This window comes from Engystomops pustulosus, chromosome 6, assembly GCF_040894005.1.
Source record: "Engystomops pustulosus chromosome 6, aEngPut4.maternal, whole genome shotgun sequence".
In the NCBI taxonomy this organism is placed as follows: Eukaryota; Metazoa; Chordata; class Amphibia; order Anura; family Leptodactylidae; genus Engystomops; species Engystomops pustulosus.
Window position 1 is genome coordinate 172,626,910 of NC_092416.1, and position 17,625 is coordinate 172,644,534.

Sequence of the window (17,625 nt, forward strand, 5' to 3'; positions counted from 1 at the left end):
CTCCTCCCACTCCTCTGGGCAGGTGTCAGCCTATCGTCTGAATCACTCTGAGCCTGTTCCTCCCATGCTGGAAGGCTGGCTCCTCCCTCCTCCACCTCCTCCTGCACACCTGAGCTCTCCTGCACCATGGCCTCCATCTCCTCAGGCTGCAGGCTCGTTACTGACACCTGTGTGTTGGTGTGATCAGACACCACAGTATCATCATCTTTTTTAACACTTTCTGAAACAGACATTTCTATCGTATTAAATTGCATACAATCATTAGGGGAGTCAGAGGGACCCCCTGCATCAGATGCCACCTCGGGCACAACCTCACCCACCATATGGGCACCTGCAGCGGGCGCTGCCATTTCAGAGACAGGCACATTTATAGACATATTAGCCCCTTCTGCTGCTCTCCTGGCTGCTCCTCTTCTACTAACTGCAGCAGCAGCAGCAGCATAACTTTTAGGCTTATCAAATAAAAAACCAAAATTTGGGCACTGCCTGGCGACATGCCCCCTCTCTCCACACATGTCACAAGTTTTAAAGGGGCACGGTCCCCCACCATGCGACTTTCCTCCACACATCTTGCACACCACCCCTGCATCACAGGTTTCCTTGGTGTGCCCATATTTTCTGCAGTTGCGACAGAATTCAGGCTGCCCTCTGAAAAAACAAAATCCCCTCTCCCCACCTATAGACAAGGTGGCAGGAGGGCACCTGAAACCACTAAACTCCATATTGTCTTTTTTAAAGACTACAAGGAAGCGCCTCTTCCCATTGTATATGCCCCATTTGTTTCGCATTTTGTCTCCTCCTTCCACAGTCTCGCAAAACTGCCGCAGATAAGCTCTTATGAGCCCCACATCCAGCTTGGTGTTGTACATGTGTACTATAAGGGGTCTTTTAGTTTGTTTAAACAACGGCACTACCTGCACGCAGGCCATTATAGGGGCATTAGACTCTGCCAGTTTGTCAATGGCAGCCATACAAAAATCAGAGTCTTGCAGCTCAATGTCATAGGTTCCCTGACTGGGGAAATCCTGCAGACTTTCAATTTCCTGAGGCTGTAATTTGCATACTTTACCGCATAGCTCTTCTATTATTTCCTTCAGCCCAATGGTGGCGATAAATTCAGGCTTCACCTGGATCCGGATGGTGCTATCCGCGCTGTTGGATGCCATCCTGCATGCGATGGGTTAATCCTAGGATAATCCTCAGAGTATATCTTGGGAGAAATCCTGAACCCACACACTCTTTTTCGCTTCCACACACAGGGCTCCTTGCAAGGAAACCCTGGTGTGCACAGGCCAGACCAAGTTTCTCTGATAGAACAGATACACACTTGATCTTAGCCAAAAGGCCGAGAAGCGATACCGACCATAGCTCGCCCAGACCGGGCCCCCTTCAGAACTCTCAGCACTGCTCACGGAGAGGAGACACCGCCAGGAGGCGAAAAACCTACTCTGCAAGTCACACAGTCCTCTGCGTGGGGACGATTAATCTGCATAGGACCGCCCCCAACAGGCACCTCCCCCGCAAAGCAGCAGGGGGGCCGAGCGAGCGGGCGTCTGCACTTCATCTGCCAGCCGCCCGCTGCTACACCCTCCCCACAACAACTCATTTGTCAAGTCAGTCTGACCGACCGACTGCCTGCCTGACGGCTCAGAGATCACTTTTCCTTTCTCTTGACACAGCCGCTGGACGGTGTGAGGGGACAAGCACGCTCGCTCCAGCACACGCTGATAGCTACAGCTTACCTTCGGTCGTTCGCACCTTCTCAGACTGTGACTGCTAGCAGTGGAGGAGGAAGCAGCCAAATCTCAACCTGCAGGTGTCTTCGATTCAAGTAGACGGCTCCAGACTAATCATGATCCAATTAGCTCCAATTAATTAGGCCGCCGATTAGGTCACTTTTATTTTTCCTTTTTTTTTTTTTCCTTTGTTCCGGGTCGGGCCCATTTAGCACCTCATTAATCAATTAGTGAGAAGCCTTTGTTCCTCCTGCAAAAGACACAGCACACAACACACCTGAGTAGGTGACAAAGCACAAGAGCGTCGTCGACGTCACATTGCAAACTTCGGCTCCATTTCTTTTCCCTTTTCCAAAGTTTTGCTATTTATTTCTCTATCTTTTTCACCAAGTTAAGAAGGGGTGCACCGGTCCTGGAGGTACTGCAATACCAGGTCAATGCGTGGAGTGGACAGAGCAAGCTCTTTTTCCATCTCCCTGTTCCAAAAATCCATTTAATATATGGTCCCCAGATAGGGGACGTATCAGATATTAAACTGATAAGAACAGATTTTTTTTTTTTTTTTTTTTTTTTTTTTTTTGTATGTCATTTCAGCATACGGTCAAGAATAACTCTCAGAAAGTCTTTCTTAAGTCAAAAAACTTTAAAACTTTCTATACCGTATCATCATTTCTGACATAAATATTTTCTGTTTACTCACACACACATATTTACACTTCATATTTACATTTTTATAACCCAGCCCTCAAAGAAAAAATCACCATTGCTTTCCACACCTCTTCTGAAAAAAACTGATATGTCCTAGCTTCAAGACATATTTTCTGAGTCAAATTTTCTGGAAACCTATACATTTTACAAAGTCTCTCTGGATCTTTTCTAAAATATTTCTCCAATTGATTTTTAAATTTATAGACATCCATTTTCTTCTCCAAAAGTCTTACCACGACTCTACATCGATAATCAAACGAATGATCCTCCATAGTATTAAATTCCATAAATTCTGGCATACCTTTTGCAATTTCCACAAACTCTTTATATCCAAGTTTCGGTACTTCATCCTCTTTTCCAACTGAACCGCTCTCTTTTTTCCTTTTCTCTTCCTTACTACTTCCTTCCAACACATCCTTTTCTTCTCTTTTCCTTTTTTCTTCCTCACTTCTCTTAACTCCTCCACTTGAGGTACCACTTGATGAACTGGCCGTACTCTCAAATTCAAAATCCATATCACTTACTTCCTTTTCTTCTTCCTGCACCTCCACAGTTCGATCTTTCCTTACTTTCCTCTTCACCTCAGATTCATCTTTCTTCTTTTCCTTCTCTCTTTTAGGACAATCCAAGAAACGATGGCCAAAGCTACCACAAAGGTTGCACCGAAGGTCCTGAGCACAGTTCTCCACGGTATGTCCAAGTTCTTCACACCTTACACACCATTCGTCATCACATTCCTCTTTTCTGTGACCATATTGCCTACATCTTCGGCAGAATTCTCCCATCCCTGAAAAAAACAGTTCACCATTGATATTTCCAATCTTGAATCTTCCAGGCGGAAAAAGTTTCTTACCATCTGAACCTTGTTTAAAAAAAACAAAAAATTTCCATTTAGTTAGCCAAACTCCATGACTATTATAAATTTTCCCTTTTGCTTCCACATCGTCGCAATATCGGGACAAAAACAATAAAATGTCCTTTTCCTCCACATACGGACTAAACATCCTCACTGTTAATACTTTCTTCTTAGGAAAATGAGGTATAATCTCAATTCCCTCCAGGATTACATTTCCTTTAACACCTTCCAATTTCTCCCAGAACAAATCATAATCTTCTTCTGAAGCAAAAACCAAATCAAAATGTCCTTTTTTCCAGAACTCCAAAGCCGACAAGATACGTTCTGTTCCAAAATCCAGTAATTCAGCCAAGATGGTGTCGTACAGGTAAGCCGAGGCCTTACCCTTCTTCTGTTCATCCAAAAAAACGAACCTCACTCCATTTCTTAATCTGGCATAGAATGGGACCTCCTCCGCTGCCGCCATCTTTACCACCGGACTTTTCAACCCTCACCAGCCTAGACTGGCAGGTAGGTGATCGCCTCTCGTTGCTCCGGGCCTATTTCCTCCACCCCAATAGCAGCAGGGGGGTTAAGACCTGACCAAAGGCCAAAGCCGATCCCCCCAGGCCGAGGCGAAGGAGCACCCGGAGCACCTTCCAGCCAAGACCAAGGCAGTACCCGCAAAGATACTACACTTGATCTTAGCCAAAAGGCCGAGAAGCGATACCGACCATAGCTCGCCCAGACCGGGCCCCCTTCAGAACTCTCAGCACTGCTCACGGAGAGGAGACACCGCCAGGAGGCGAAAAACCTACTCTGCAAGTCACACAGTCCTCTGCGTGGGGACGATTAATCTGCATAGGACCGCCCCCAACAGGCACCTCCCCCGCAAAGCAGCAGGGGGGCCGAGCGAGCGGGCGTCTGCACTTCATCTGCCAGCCGCCCGCTGCTACACCCTCCCCACAACAACTCATTTGTCAAGTCAGTCTGACCGACCGACTGCCTGCCTGACGGCTCAGAGATCACTTTTCCTTTCTCTTGACACAGCCGCTGGACGGTGTGAGGGGACAAGCACGCTCGCTCCAGCACACGCTGATAGCTACAGCTTACCTTCGGTCGTTCGCACCTTCTCAGACTGTGACTGCTAGCAGTGGAGGAGGAAGCAGCCAAATCTCAACCTGCAGGTGTCTTCGATTCAAGTAGACGGCTCCAGACTAATCATGATCCAATTAGCTCCAATTAATTAGGCCGCCGATTAGGTCACTTTTATTTTTCCTTTTTTTTTTTTTCCTTTGTTCCGGGTCGGGCCCATTTAGCACCTCATTAATCAATTAGTGAGAAGCCTTTGTTCCTCCTGCAAAAGACACAGCACACAACACACCTGAGTAGGTGACAAAGCACAAGAGCGTCGTCGACGTCACATTGCAAACTTCGGCTCCATTTCTTTTCCCTTTTCCAAAGTTTTGCTATTTATTTCTCTATCTTTTTCACCAAGTTAAGAAGGGGTGCACCGGTCCTGGAGGTACTGCAATACCAGGTCAATGCGTGGAGTGGACAGAGCAAGCTCTTTTTCCATCTCCCTGTTCCAAAAATCCATTTAATATATGGTCCCCAGATAGGGGACGTATCAGATATTAAACTGATAAGAACAGATTTTTTGATTGAAAGAGCCTTTATTCACAGATACACAGTAAAACTTACAGACAGTGTGTGCCATGACGCAGCATGGGCTTTGTACAAAGCACACAATAAATTAAGATACACTCCTAGCACTATCCTAACACTATGGCAGAATAAGTGCTACTCTAGCATACTAGCTCAGGCAAACAAAAAACACACATTTCTCAATAAAAACAACTAACCTGCAACAGGGGGTGGGAGGGGGGGAGGGAGGAGGGGAAGGGGGTAAGTTGTCACAGGCCCGAAGCTTTATTGAAAAATCACAGACACATGAGGGAGGTAGGGGGGAAGGAGAGGATGGTAAGTCCTCTTCTTCCTGGATGCCTCCTCCTGTGAGGAAAGAGGCAAAGTCCCATAACTCCCTAAATAAAGTCCAAGAAAAACAAAGTCCACAAGAGAAAATGAAGAAGAAGCTTGTCAGTCCTCTTCTTCTGAGTCCACCCTGCTGTCAAGGGAGGCGTAGTCTCTGAGCTGGCTCAAGACTAGCCGGTGACAGTCCTGGATGGACAAAGTTTCTCTGTGGAGGGTGAGGCGCCTCCTGGCGTACCACAAGACGTCTTTGAAGCAGTTCATAAGACGCCAGGCATCCTGGATGGCCCCCACCGTGTGGGTGCCTTGGAACAGGCCATAAAGTGCAGCGTGGCACGTCATGGTGTTCCTGGGCACAGAAAGAAGCAGTTCGTGATCCAGAGCTTTCAACAGGCCCCGAGCAAATGGGCATTCCCAGAACAGGTGCAATGATGTCTCCTCCGCAAAGGGACACCGGGGGCAGTACTGGGTTTTGCTCAGGTTGCGGGCTGCCATAAATGACCGGGTGGGGAGGCCCCCCTGGATGGCCATCCATGACAGATCCTTGTGCCAGTTGTTAAGCCTTTCACACGACATGTTGGACCACACGGTGTCCATGGTGCTGGTGGTCAGCCCCGGAACACACTCCACAAGATCCTTGGCTCTGATGACTTTGTGGATAGTTTTAGGCTTCCACAAATCCGGCTTGAGTCCCTCCAGATGTTGATCCCTCACAAATTTCACCGCCCTGGCATAGTACCAGGGAGGATCCCAGTTGTAAGGGAAGGAGCTGTTCCACTTGTCCCAACCAAGCCCCCGCCACAGGGGAAGAAGGAAAAAGCGGGACATGGACTTTCCGGCAGAGTCCCTTGGTGTTCGCAGAGTTCGTCGGACCATGTCACACACAAAAGAAATCCAAAGCAAAGTGGGGATGTCGGGGATGCCCTTACCCCCCTTGCGAGGCTCCTTGTACATGACAGACCTTTTGACTCTGTCCATCTTTGAACCCCAAACAAACTTAAACACGGTCCTGGTAATGGCCTTGCTGACTTCGGCCGTGGGAGGCCATGCCTGTGCCGTGTAGTGTAGCACAGGCAGCACCTCGTTACGCAGGACCAATGCTTTCCCCGTGAGGGTAAGCTGTCTGAGGGCCCACAGTCCAATCCGTTGGTTTACCTTGGCCAAGCGTTCTTGCCAAGACTTCGTGGCTGCTCCGTCTTTCCCAAACCAAACCCCCAAAACCTTGATAAAGTCTTGCTGGATGGTGAAGGGAAGAGGTGCAGAAGAAGCAGGGTGCCAATCCCCGAAGAGCATGACCTCCGACTTCTTGCAGTTGACCTTTGCCCCCGAAGCTTGTCCGAACAGCTCACACGTCTGGGCGAGTTCCGTCACCGAACGCTGGTCTGCGCAGAAGACGGTCACGTCGTCCATGTAGAGTGAGCACTTGACCTCGGCGTGTCCTGGTCCCGGTGCGGTGATCCCTCTGATCTCTCCTCTCTGCCGGATAGATTCTGCGAACAGCTCTATAACACAAACAAAGAGAAGAGGTGAAAGAGGGCAGCCTTGTCTAACCCCTGAAAGGATAGGAAAGGGGTTAGTCTTCCAGCCGTTCACCAACACCGTGCTGCAAATGTCAGAATACATCAGGTTAACATAGGTACAAAACATTTTCCCCAGACCAAGCTTGCGCAGTACTTTACCCATGAATTCATGCGAGACTCGGTCGAAGGCCTTCTCCTGATCAAGGCTGACCAGGGCTGCGCGGATGCGGCGGCTTCTGATGTAATGCACCGTGTCTCTCATGAGGGCTAGACTGTCTGCAATCCTGCGGCCTGGGATGCCGCAGGTCTGGTCCGGGTGGATGATCTTCCCTATGACGCCCTTCAGTCTGTTTGCTAGGACCTTTGCCAGGATCTTGTAGTCCACGTTGAGGAGTGAGATGGGACGCCAATTCTTCAGGTCACACCTCTCTCCCTTCCGCTTGTACAGGATCGTGATCATTCCTTGCCTCAATGACGGCGGCATACTGCCCTCCACCACCATCTCCCCAAAGAGCTCCAGCAAGTCCGGGCAGATGAGGTCCCCCAGCGCTACATAGAGCTCCGCTGGGAGGCCGTCACTGCCCGGAGTCCTGCCGGGTCTAAAGGATTTAGCGGCAGAGAGCAGCTCGTCCACCGTCAAAGGGGCGTCCATTTCCGTGGCACCTGCAGGATCAAGGGGGTTAGTGATACCTGCTAGGAACCTCTCGGCGGCTTCCGTGTCTGTGGTTTTCGGGGCGTAGAGGCTGCTGTAGAAGTCGGCGACGACTCCCATCACTGCCTTTTTGCCCCGCTGCATGTTTCCGGCTTCGTCGCGCAGCTCAGTCAGGGGCGTGTGGCCGGCGTGGACTTTCCTGAAAAAGAAAGAGTTACACTTCTCACCCTTCTCCAGGTTGTCCATTTTGGCACGAAAGATGATTCGCTTGGATTCCTCCTCAAAGTGACTTTTCAGACGCTTCTTGGTGTCCTCCAGCTCCTCTCTGACGTCCCAGCCGCAGTGGTGGAGGTCCTGCAGTGATCTCAGCTGACGCTGGAGCTCTCTGAAGTCCCTTTTCACTTTGGCCGCCTGCCGCCTGCCTTTGTCCTGAAAGAAACTACGCAATTCAACTTTAGCATACTCCCACCATTCACTGACAGTAGCAAACAAACATTTGTCATTCCTCAAAACCATGTAGACATCTCTAAGCTCCTCCCGCACTCCCTCCTGTTCCAGCAAGGCACAGTTCAGTTTCCAGGACCCTGGGCCAGTTGGAAAACCATGGCCCAGGGCGCCCCGAACCTGGACGGCCCTGTGGTCAGAGAAGAAGCAGGGGACCATAGAGTACCCACACGGCTTGATCGCTCTAGAGGTGAACACGAAGTCTATCCGGGAACGCAGTGAGCCATCGGGGCGGCTCCACGTGTAATTCACGGAGCCGCACCCCATGGAACCCACCGCGTCCTTTAAGGATGCTTCAGTTACCATCTCTATGAGCAGTTTGGACGTGACATCAAGCTTGCTCGAGGTGCCGGAGCTGCGCCCATCCTCCTCTATGGGGCAGTTGAAGTCTCCGGCCATCACTACGGCCCGGGTGGTGGCGAGCTGCGGTCTGAGGTTCTGGAAAAGTTCCAGACGCTCACCCTTGTCAGGGGATGCGTACACGCTGATTAGCCGCACGGGCTCACCCGCCCAGGAGCCATCTACGACCAGAAGTCGGCCGCAGACTAGCTCCTGGACGGAATCAAGCGTGAAAGCGCTTCCCCTGAGAAGGATGGCGGTGCCTGCAGACTTACAGTCGCCCCCCCCGGACCAGTAGGACGGGCCGTGACTCCACTGCCTGGCCAGATGTTGGTAGGACCTAGAGGAGGGGAGAGCACATTCCTGCAACATAAAAACATCACCTGGTTGGGAGGCAAGAAAGGTTAGTACAGTCGAACAACGAAACTTATCTCTAATGCTTCTAACATTAATGGAGAAAATGGTTAGATTCGCCATCATGGAAAAAGAAAAAGAGGGTGGTTAGGTTGGGACGATACAGCCCTAGTTACCTATCCCGTCAGGTGGCTCTTCCTGCTGGAGGATCGGGGATCCCTCTGCAGTATCCAGCATCTCGTCTATCAACGGATTGAGGGGTGCTGGCAGGTCGTGGAAGCTGGGGCTCTCAGGGTAGTAGTCCAGCATGTTCTCAATTTCTGCTTGCAGAACCAGGTCTATAGCGGGAGTGGAGGGCTGTTCGTTCTCCACCAGTACTATTTTCCTGGTGGTCTCTGCTACTGGGCTCTCCGCCTGCTTCCTCTTCCGTTTCTTCTTTGTCTTTGTCTCGGTCTCAGTGTCTGGATCTGTGGGGACAGAGGAAGAGACAGGGGCTTGGGAGGAGAGGTTGGGGAAGTTCTCCACCGTGTAGGATAGGGGATCAGCAGCGGGGGGAGGGGTTTGGGTTAGTGCTGCTGATTCCTGGGGGGTTGCCTTATGGGCCGGTGGCTGAACTGCTGAGATCCCGACTAGGGGGGTGATGGTGGTCTCAGTGGGGGGAAGGGAGGGTTTGGAGTTGGCCTGGGCGGGAGGGGGGGAAGGTGTCACCTTCTTTGTCTTACCCGTCTTCAGTTTTGACACCTCGGCGGGCTTGGCCACATTCCTGGACGTCTGAGTCACCTTCTTTGACGCCTTCTTTTGTTCTGCCGGTTGGTCACCCGACACCTTTGCCTTGGGCTTCTTTGTTGTCTCAGCAGGGGAGCGAGCTTCAAAGCCCTTTCCCGGAGCCGAGGCAGCCACCTCCGCCCATGTTTTCCTCCTTTGTGGACAGGTTTTGTAGACATGTCCAGTCAGGCCGCAAAGGTTGCAAGTAGACTTTCTGGGACAATCTTTGGTTTCGTGGCCTGTAACCCTGCAATTCTTGCAGGCTTCCTCCTTGCAGGCCTTCATCTGATGACCCGTCTTGCCACACTTCCTGCAGGTTTGCGGCATATCCGGATAATAGATGAGGCCGTGGGAGTTGCCCAACATGAATGCTTGGGGCAGGTGTTTGAAACCGTCTTCTGATGCAGAATCCTTCTGCAGCAGGACTGTCGCAGCCCACTTGCCCATCCAAAGGTTGTAGCAGTTCAGGACCTTTTCGGGGCCCTTCACCACCGTGCAGTACCTTTGGAGGAATGTCTCGATGTCCTTGCCGGGGGTCCGCAGGTTCCACATTGACACGATGATCCTCCTCTCCTCCCTCTGTAGCAGGCAACTGCATAAGAATTTGGAGAACGGGGAATCCGGCGTCGCTGCTTTCACTGCTTCCCAGTACCTCTTACAGACCGACATGGAGATGAAGGTCACATAAAAGATCCCGGCAACCATGGCTTGGATCCCAAAGATCTCGTGGCTCAGGATCCCCTGGTCCAGCAGCATCTTCTTGCAGAAGACGTCCTTGGACATGTCCGGCACCCTTCCGTCCACCTCCTTCAGCTTCAGGGCCACCGTATCCCTCATGTAGGGAGGGAGCTTTGGGGGCTCCTGGGTCTTCCTGGGCGGCTTCTGAACCCGAGAAGTGGTGGGGGCTTCGGGGTTGGGGACAGCTGCAGGTCCTGGGGTCTGTACCTCGGGTCCTGGGTCTTTGGCCTCCAGTCTTGGGGTTTCAGCCTTTGGGGCTTCCTCCTCCAGTCTTGGGGCTTCTTTGGGGGTCTTCTGCTTCTTCTTCCTTGCCTCCTTGCTTGCCGGAGCCATGGCTTCGGCTTGCTTGGGGGTTAAAGAAGAAAAGGTGCAGAAATCCTTGAGCAGGGTCCTCAGCAGAACTTTCCCCAGGGGGAGAAAGCAATGAAGATTTTCCTGCTTGGTCCGGAGGTTCCTAGCCGATCGCTAGGAGCAAGGTTCCACCGGCAGAAATTCCTTCCAGAAGAACAAAGAAAAAGTCTTGAAGAAGAAAAGTAATCCCAGAGATAATCCAAGGTTTTTCCAAGAAGCAGCAAGAAAAAAGCAGCAACTCTTCCAAATCTTTTCAAAAATCCAGGGTTCCTTCTTCAGATCTTCAGTCTTCCAGAATTCTTTGTCGGATCCAAGGTAGTACTTGAAAAGATACTACACTTGATCTTAGCCAAAAGGCCGAGAAGCGATACCGACCATAGCTCGCCCAGACCGGGCCCCCTTCAGAACTCTCAGCACTGCTCACGGAGAGGAGACACCGCCAGGAGGCGAAAAACCTACTCTGCAAGTCACACAGTCCTCTGCGTGGGGACGATTAATCTGCATAGGACCGCCCCCAACAGGCACCTCCCCCGCAAAGCAGCAGGGGGGCCGAGCGAGCGGGCGTCTGCACTTCATCTGCCAGCCGCCCGCTGCTACACCCTCCCCACAACAACTCATTTGTCAAGTCAGTCTGACCGACCGACTGCCTGCCTGACGGCTCAGAGATCACTTTTCCTTTCTCTTGACACAGCCGCTGGACGGTGTGAGGGGACAAGCACGCTCGCTCCAGCACACGCTGATAGCTACAGCTTACCTTCGGTCGTTCGCACCTTCTCAGACTGTGACTGCTAGCAGTGGAGGAGGAAGCAGCCAAATCTCAACCTGCAGGTGTCTTCGATTCAAGTAGACGGCTCCAGACTAATCATGATCCAATTAGCTCCAATTAATTAGGCCGCCGATTAGGTCACTTTTATTTTTCCTTTTTTTTTTTTTCCTTTGTTCCGGGTCGGGCCCATTTAGCACCTCATTAATCAATTAGTGAGAAGCCTTTGTTCCTCCTGCAAAAGACACAGCACACAACACACCTGAGTAGGTGACAAAGCACAAGAGCGTCGTCGACGTCACATTGCAAACTTCGGCTCCATTTCTTTTCCCTTTTCCAAAGTTTTGCTATTTATTTCTCTATCTTTTTCACCAAGTTAAGAAGGGGTGCACCGGTCCTGGAGGTACTGCAATACCAGGTCAATGCGTGGAGTGGACAGAGCAAGCTCTTTTTCCATCTCCCTGTTCCAAAAATCCATTTAATATATGGTCCCCAGATAGGGGACGTATCAGATATTAAACTGATAAGAACAGATTTTTTTTTTTTTTTTTTTTTTTAAGTTGAATATCCCCAAATGGGGATAAAAACAACAATTTTATTTAAAATAAATCACAAAAACAAATCATATTTACAAAACAAACTTAAAACTCACATACTGTGTTTACAAAACATAACAGAAATCACATTTTTACACTAAACGAAAAATAGATTTTTCTAAACAAAAAATCACTATTACATCAATTAAATCTACTGAAAAATCTTCTTTCTTTTTCCCTCGCAGACGTTTCCCAAGGTATCTGTTGAAAACCTCATTGATGGAGATCTTCGCCAAAAATTCAGGTACAGTCAATTTTTCACGTACAGTATTACGTACAGTTCCACAATCAGGCCTTTCTCTAAACTTTTTAACATCTTCTACATAAGTAGCAGGTAAACCTAAATTTTTTACATACAGTTTAAACTGAGTATCGGTTCTGGCGGGCCTCCCAGGCTCACTCCCAGAACTTTCCTCAGACATTTCAGATCTACACTCCTCCTCCTCCTCTTTATCTTTTTCCTTCTTTTTCACACAATCCTTAATCAAATGACCTACAGTTTTACAGAAAAAACATTTCTTCCCATCATTACAATTTTGATATGTATGCCCCTCTGTATAACATTTGGTACAAAACAATAAACAACAATCGTTTTCTGAATGTCCGTACTGTTTGCAGTTTTTGCAAAAAGTGTCCATATTTTCGAAAAAAAGGTCACCTACTACACGGTTTATCCTAAAACGTGCAGGAGGAAGTACAAAAGTCCCGTCATCTTTACATATTAATTTGCACAAAAACTTTCTTTTCCCAGTCCAAAATTGGCAAGAGTTCATTACATCACCCTTGTAGGTGACTTCCTTGCAAAATTGTCTCAAGAAGTTAGCTATTTCCCCTTCCGGCATCGTAGGGGAATACATCTTTACAATAAAAAGTTTTTCATCTTCAATGAAATGTGGCGTAACCACCACACCCTCCAACAAAGGATGGTCCTTTAGTCTTCGCAAAGTCTTCAGGAGAGATAGATATCTCTCCCTCGTTGCAAATGTGACATCATAACAATTTTTCTTCGGATAATCCATAACGCAGAGTATCTCTTCCCTTTTCAGCTGGAACAATCCCAGTAAAAGCTGCTCGGACAGGAACACCAGGTCCTTCTCCATCGTAAACCTCACGGTATTCCGGTTTCTTTGGTATCCAGGTATCGACGCCATCTCTCTCACGTCACCCGACCAGTAGCTCACCGATAACAACTGCAGCACCTAGGAAAAGGGCCAGTATGATCGCTCCTCGTTGCTCCGGGCCTATTTCCTCCACCCCAATAGCAGCAGGGGGGTTAAGACAGGGCTATAAACCCGTGCCGATCCCCCCAGGCCGAGGCGAAGGAGCACCCGGAGCACCTCCGGCCAAGACCAAGGCAGCACCCGCAAAGATCCTACACTTGATCTTAGCCAAAAGGCCGAGAAGCGATACCGACCATAGCTCGCCCAGACCGGGCCCCCTTCAGAACTCTCAGCACTGCTCACGGAGAGGAGACACCGCCAGGAGGCGAAAAACCTACTCTGCAAGTCACACAGTCCTCTGCGTGGGGACGATTAATCTGCATAGGACCGCCCCCAACAGGCACCTCCCCCGCAAAGCAGCAGGGGGGCCGAGCGAGCGGGCGTCTGCACTTCATCTGCCAGCCGCCCGCTGCTACACCCTCCCCACAACAACTCATTTGTCAAGTCAGTCTGACCGACCGACTGCCTGCCTGACGGCTCAGAGATCACTTTTCCTTTCTCTTGACACAGCCGCTGGACGGTGTGAGGGGACAAGCACGCTCGCTCCAGCACACGCTGATAGCTACAGCTTACCTTCGGTCGTTCGCACCTTCTCAGACTGTGACTGCTAGCAGTGGAGGAGGAAGCAGCCAAATCTCAACCTGCAGGTGTCTTCGATTCAAGTAGACGGCTCCAGACTAATCATGATCCAATTAGCTCCAATTAATTAGGCCGCCGATTAGGTCACTTTTATTTTTCCTTTTTTTTTTTTTCCTTTGTTCCGGGTCGGGCCCATTTAGCACCTCATTAATCAATTAGTGAGAAGCCTTTGTTCCTCCTGCAAAAGACACAGCACACAACACACCTGAGTAGGTGACAAAGCACAAGAGCGTCGTCGACGTCACATTGCAAACTTCGGCTCCATTTCTTTTCCCTTTTCCAAAGTTTTGCTATTTATTTCTCTATCTTTTTCACCAAGTTAAGAAGGGGTGCACCGGTCCTGGAGGTACTGCAATACCAGGTCAATGCGTGGAGTGGACAGAGCAAGCTCTTTTTCCATCTCCCTGTTCCAAAAATCCATTTAATATATGGTCCCCAGATAGGGGACGTATCAGATATTAAACTGATAAGAACAGATTTTTTTTTTTAAGTTGAATATCCCCTTGGGGATAAAAACAACAATTTTATTTAAAACAAATCACAAAAACAAACCATATTTACAAACAAACCAAAACGAATCATATTTACACACAAAATGAAAACAACTCGTATTTACACACAAGAAACCAATCATATTTTCAAACCAAAAACTTTGTTCAGAAAAGAAAATTTACATAAATCATATCGTTAAACTCAAACTTCCACTTTCAACACACATTATTATAATGCTGTCTATCATGTCATATGAAAATTTCCCACTTTTAAGACGCCTATGAAACGTCTCAAAAAAAACTTTCCTTGTTTTAAAACTATCAGAAAACATAGGGTCCAACAAATTAGCATTCAAATACTCCCTCAATTTTTTAATATCTGGTCTAACCCTTAACTTAAGGATTTTACCCACAAAGTACTCAGGTAAATCTAGTTTTCTCACATAAGCCAATAACATTTCCGCATTTCTTGCAGTCGTTTCCTCATCAGGTGTAGCAGATTCTATATCCGATTCTCTTGAGCTTTCTTCACTCTTTTGCTCTTCTTCTTTTCCTTTCTTTTTTCCACAGTCTTTAACTAGATGACCGATTTCATCACAGAAAAAACATTTTTTCCCCTCCTTACAGTCCTTATAGGTATGCCCAATTTCATAACATTTTGTACAAAACAAAACATCACATTTCTCTTCACTATGCCCATATTCTTTACAGTTTTTACAGAAAGTATTCATTCCGTCAAAGAAAAGATCCCCCACAACCCCGTTTACCCGAAAACAGGCTGGGGGCAACACAACAGTCCCATCGTCCAAAGTCTTTAGTTTACATAGGTATTTCCTCTTACCGGACCAGAACCCACATTGGTTCTGTATGTCACCTTTATAGGTGACTTCAGGACAAAATTTGCGCAAAAACTGCACCACCTCCCCGACAGGCATCAGGGGGGAGTACATCCGGACAATAAACAGTTTTTCATCCTCTGGAAAATGAAGAATAACTTCCACACCATCCAATCGAGGATCGTTCTTCCTCTGTCTCCAAACCCTCAGGAACGCCTGGTACGGTTCACGGGACACGAAGGTAACATCGTAGATTCCTCTTTTAGGATAATCCATAACGCATAGGATCCATTCTCTCGGTAGCTGAAACAGTCCCAGCAATAACTCGCCCGTCAGGAAGACCAAGTCCTTTTCCATCTGGAATCGCACAGAGTTCTTGTTCCGCTGGTAGGCTGGAATTGAAGCCATCGTTGCCACCTCACTGGTCCACACGTTGGTAACTGCAACACCTATAAAGATAAATAGATGCCAGTGTGACCGCTCCTCGTTGCTCCGGGCCTATTTCCTCCACCCCAATAGCAGCAGGGGGGTTAAGACCAGACCACAGTCAAAGCCGATCCCCCCAGGCCGAGGTAAAGGAGCACCCGGAGCACCTTCCAGCCAAGACCAAGGCAGCAGGATACTACACTTGATCTTAGCCAAAAGGCCGAGAAGCGATACCGACCATAGCTCGCCCAGACCGGGCCCCCTTCAGAACTCTCAGCACTGCTCACGGAGAGGAGACACCGCCAGGAGGCGAAAAACCTACTCTGCAAGTCACACAGTCCTCTGCGTGGGGACGATTAATCTGCATAGGACCGCCCCCAACAGGCACCTCCCCCGCAAAGCAGCAGGGGGGCCGAGCGAGCGGGCGTCTGCACTTCATCTGCCAGCCGCCCGCTGCTACACCCTCCCCACAACAACTCATTTGTCAAGTCAGTCTGACCGACCGACTGCCTGCCTGACGGCTCAGAGATCACTTTTCCTTTCTCTTGACACAGCCGCTGGACGGTGTGAGGGGACAAGCACGCTCGCTCCAGCACACGCTGATAGCTACAGCTTACCTTCGGTCGTTCGCACCTTCTCAGACTGTGACTGCTAGCAGTGGAGGAGGAAGCAGCCAAATCTCAACCTGCAGGTGTCTTCGATTCAAGTAGACGGCTCCAGACTAATCATGATCCAATTAGCTCCAATTAATTAGGCCGCCGATTAGGTCACTTTTATTTTTCCTTTTTTTTTTTTTCCTTTGTTCCGGGTCGGGCCCATTTAGCACCTCATTAATCAATTAGTGAGAAGCCTTTGTTCCTCCTGCAAAAGACACAGCACACAACACACCTGAGTAGGTGACAAAGCACAAGAGCGTCGTCGACGTCACATTGCAAACTTCGGCTCCATTTCTTTTCCCTTTTCCAAAGTTTTGCTATTTATTTCTCTATCTTTTTCACCAAGTTAAGAAGGGGTGCACCGGTCCTGGAGGTACTGCAATACCAGGTCAATGCGTGGAGTGGACAGAGCAAGCTCTTTTTCCATCTCCCTGTTCCAAAAATCCATTTAATATATGGTCCCCAGATAGGGGACGTATCAGATATTAAACTGATAAGAACAGATTTTTTTTTTAAGTTGAATATCCCCATTGGGGATAAAAACAACAATTTTATTTAAAATAAATCACAAACAAAACGTAAAAAACAAAACCATTACAACTTACATACTGTGTTTTTACAAACAAAATACAACTGAACAACAAATGAAATAACTTATCTTCAGAACAAAACAAACATTATATAGTTAACCGAAGTATATCTCTTTCAACACAAATAACCATTATACAGTCTAACATATTCCATGAAAACTTTTGACTTTTTAAACGTTTCCTAAAAATTGGGTCAAATGTAGCACTAACAGAAAATGAACTTGAAAAATTTGGGTCTAGCAGTTTCTCCGTCAACAAGTCTCTCAGTTGCTGAATATCAGCTCTCGTTCTTAACCTCTCAATTTTCTCAACAAAATATACAGGTAACTTTAATTTCAGCACATAGTCCCTTAATGTTTCCGGGTTTTTCCCGGCCTTGCCCTCCTCAGATGCTGTTGCCTCCATATCCGACTCCTTTTCTCCAGTTGGTACTTCCTTTTCTTCCACTTTCTTCTTTGACTCCTCCTCTTTCTTCTTTTTACAGTCTTTAATAAGATGACCTTTTTCTTTGCAAAAAAAACATTTTTTATCCTCATTACAATTCATATATGTATGACCTCTCGTATAACACTTTGTACAGAAATCAACACTGCAATCATTTTCTAAATGTCCATATTCTTTGCAGTTTCTACAAAAATTGTCCATATTCTCAAAGAACAGATCCCCCACCACTTGGTTAATGCGAAACCTTGCGGGAGGCAAAACAAAAGTCCCATCATCCTTTTCAATTAATTGGCACAGAAATTTTCTTTTACCTGTCCAGAACTGACAAGTATTCATTACATCTCCCTTATAAATAACATTTTTGCAAAACTTTCTCAGAAAATTGGCGATTTCTCCTTCCGGCATGGTTGGAGAATACATCTTGACGATAAACAATTTTTCATTTTCAATAAAATGCGGAACAACCACCA

General features: G+C 48.1%; 4 non-coding genes and 3 pseudogenes across 4 annotated transcripts; all 7 read right to left on the reverse strand.

Annotated features, from left to right (window-relative positions):
* Positions 1–1,171: 1,171 nt before the first annotated feature.
* On the reverse strand, positions 1,172–1,357 carry LOC140066377 (U2 spliceosomal RNA). The gene has a single exon (XR_011848231.1). It is a non-coding gene; the product is annotated as a U2 spliceosomal RNA (small nuclear RNA).
* A 775-nt stretch (positions 1,358–2,132) lies between these two features.
* Positions 2,133–2,325, reverse strand: LOC140066333 (U2 spliceosomal RNA). The gene has a single exon (XR_011848216.1). It is a non-coding gene; the product is annotated as a U2 spliceosomal RNA (small nuclear RNA).
* Positions 2,326–4,782: 2,457 nt separating this feature from the next.
* LOC140066269 (U2 spliceosomal RNA) lies at positions 4,783–4,956 on the reverse strand (annotated as a pseudogene).
* Positions 4,957–10,654: 5,698 nt separating this feature from the next.
* LOC140066366 (U2 spliceosomal RNA) lies at positions 10,655–10,863 on the reverse strand (annotated as a pseudogene).
* A 775-nt stretch (positions 10,864–11,638) lies between these two features.
* On the reverse strand, positions 11,639–11,851 carry LOC140066307 (U2 spliceosomal RNA; annotated as a pseudogene).
* A 2,185-nt stretch (positions 11,852–14,036) lies between these two features.
* LOC140066294 (U2 spliceosomal RNA) lies at positions 14,037–14,235 on the reverse strand. Its single transcript, XR_011848198.1, has one exon. It is a non-coding gene; the product is annotated as a U2 spliceosomal RNA (small nuclear RNA).
* Positions 14,236–16,472: 2,237 nt separating this feature from the next.
* On the reverse strand, positions 16,473–16,671 carry LOC140066286 (U2 spliceosomal RNA). Its single transcript, XR_011848192.1, has one exon. It is a non-coding gene; the product is annotated as a U2 spliceosomal RNA (small nuclear RNA).
* Positions 16,672–17,625: the final 954 nt, after the last annotated feature.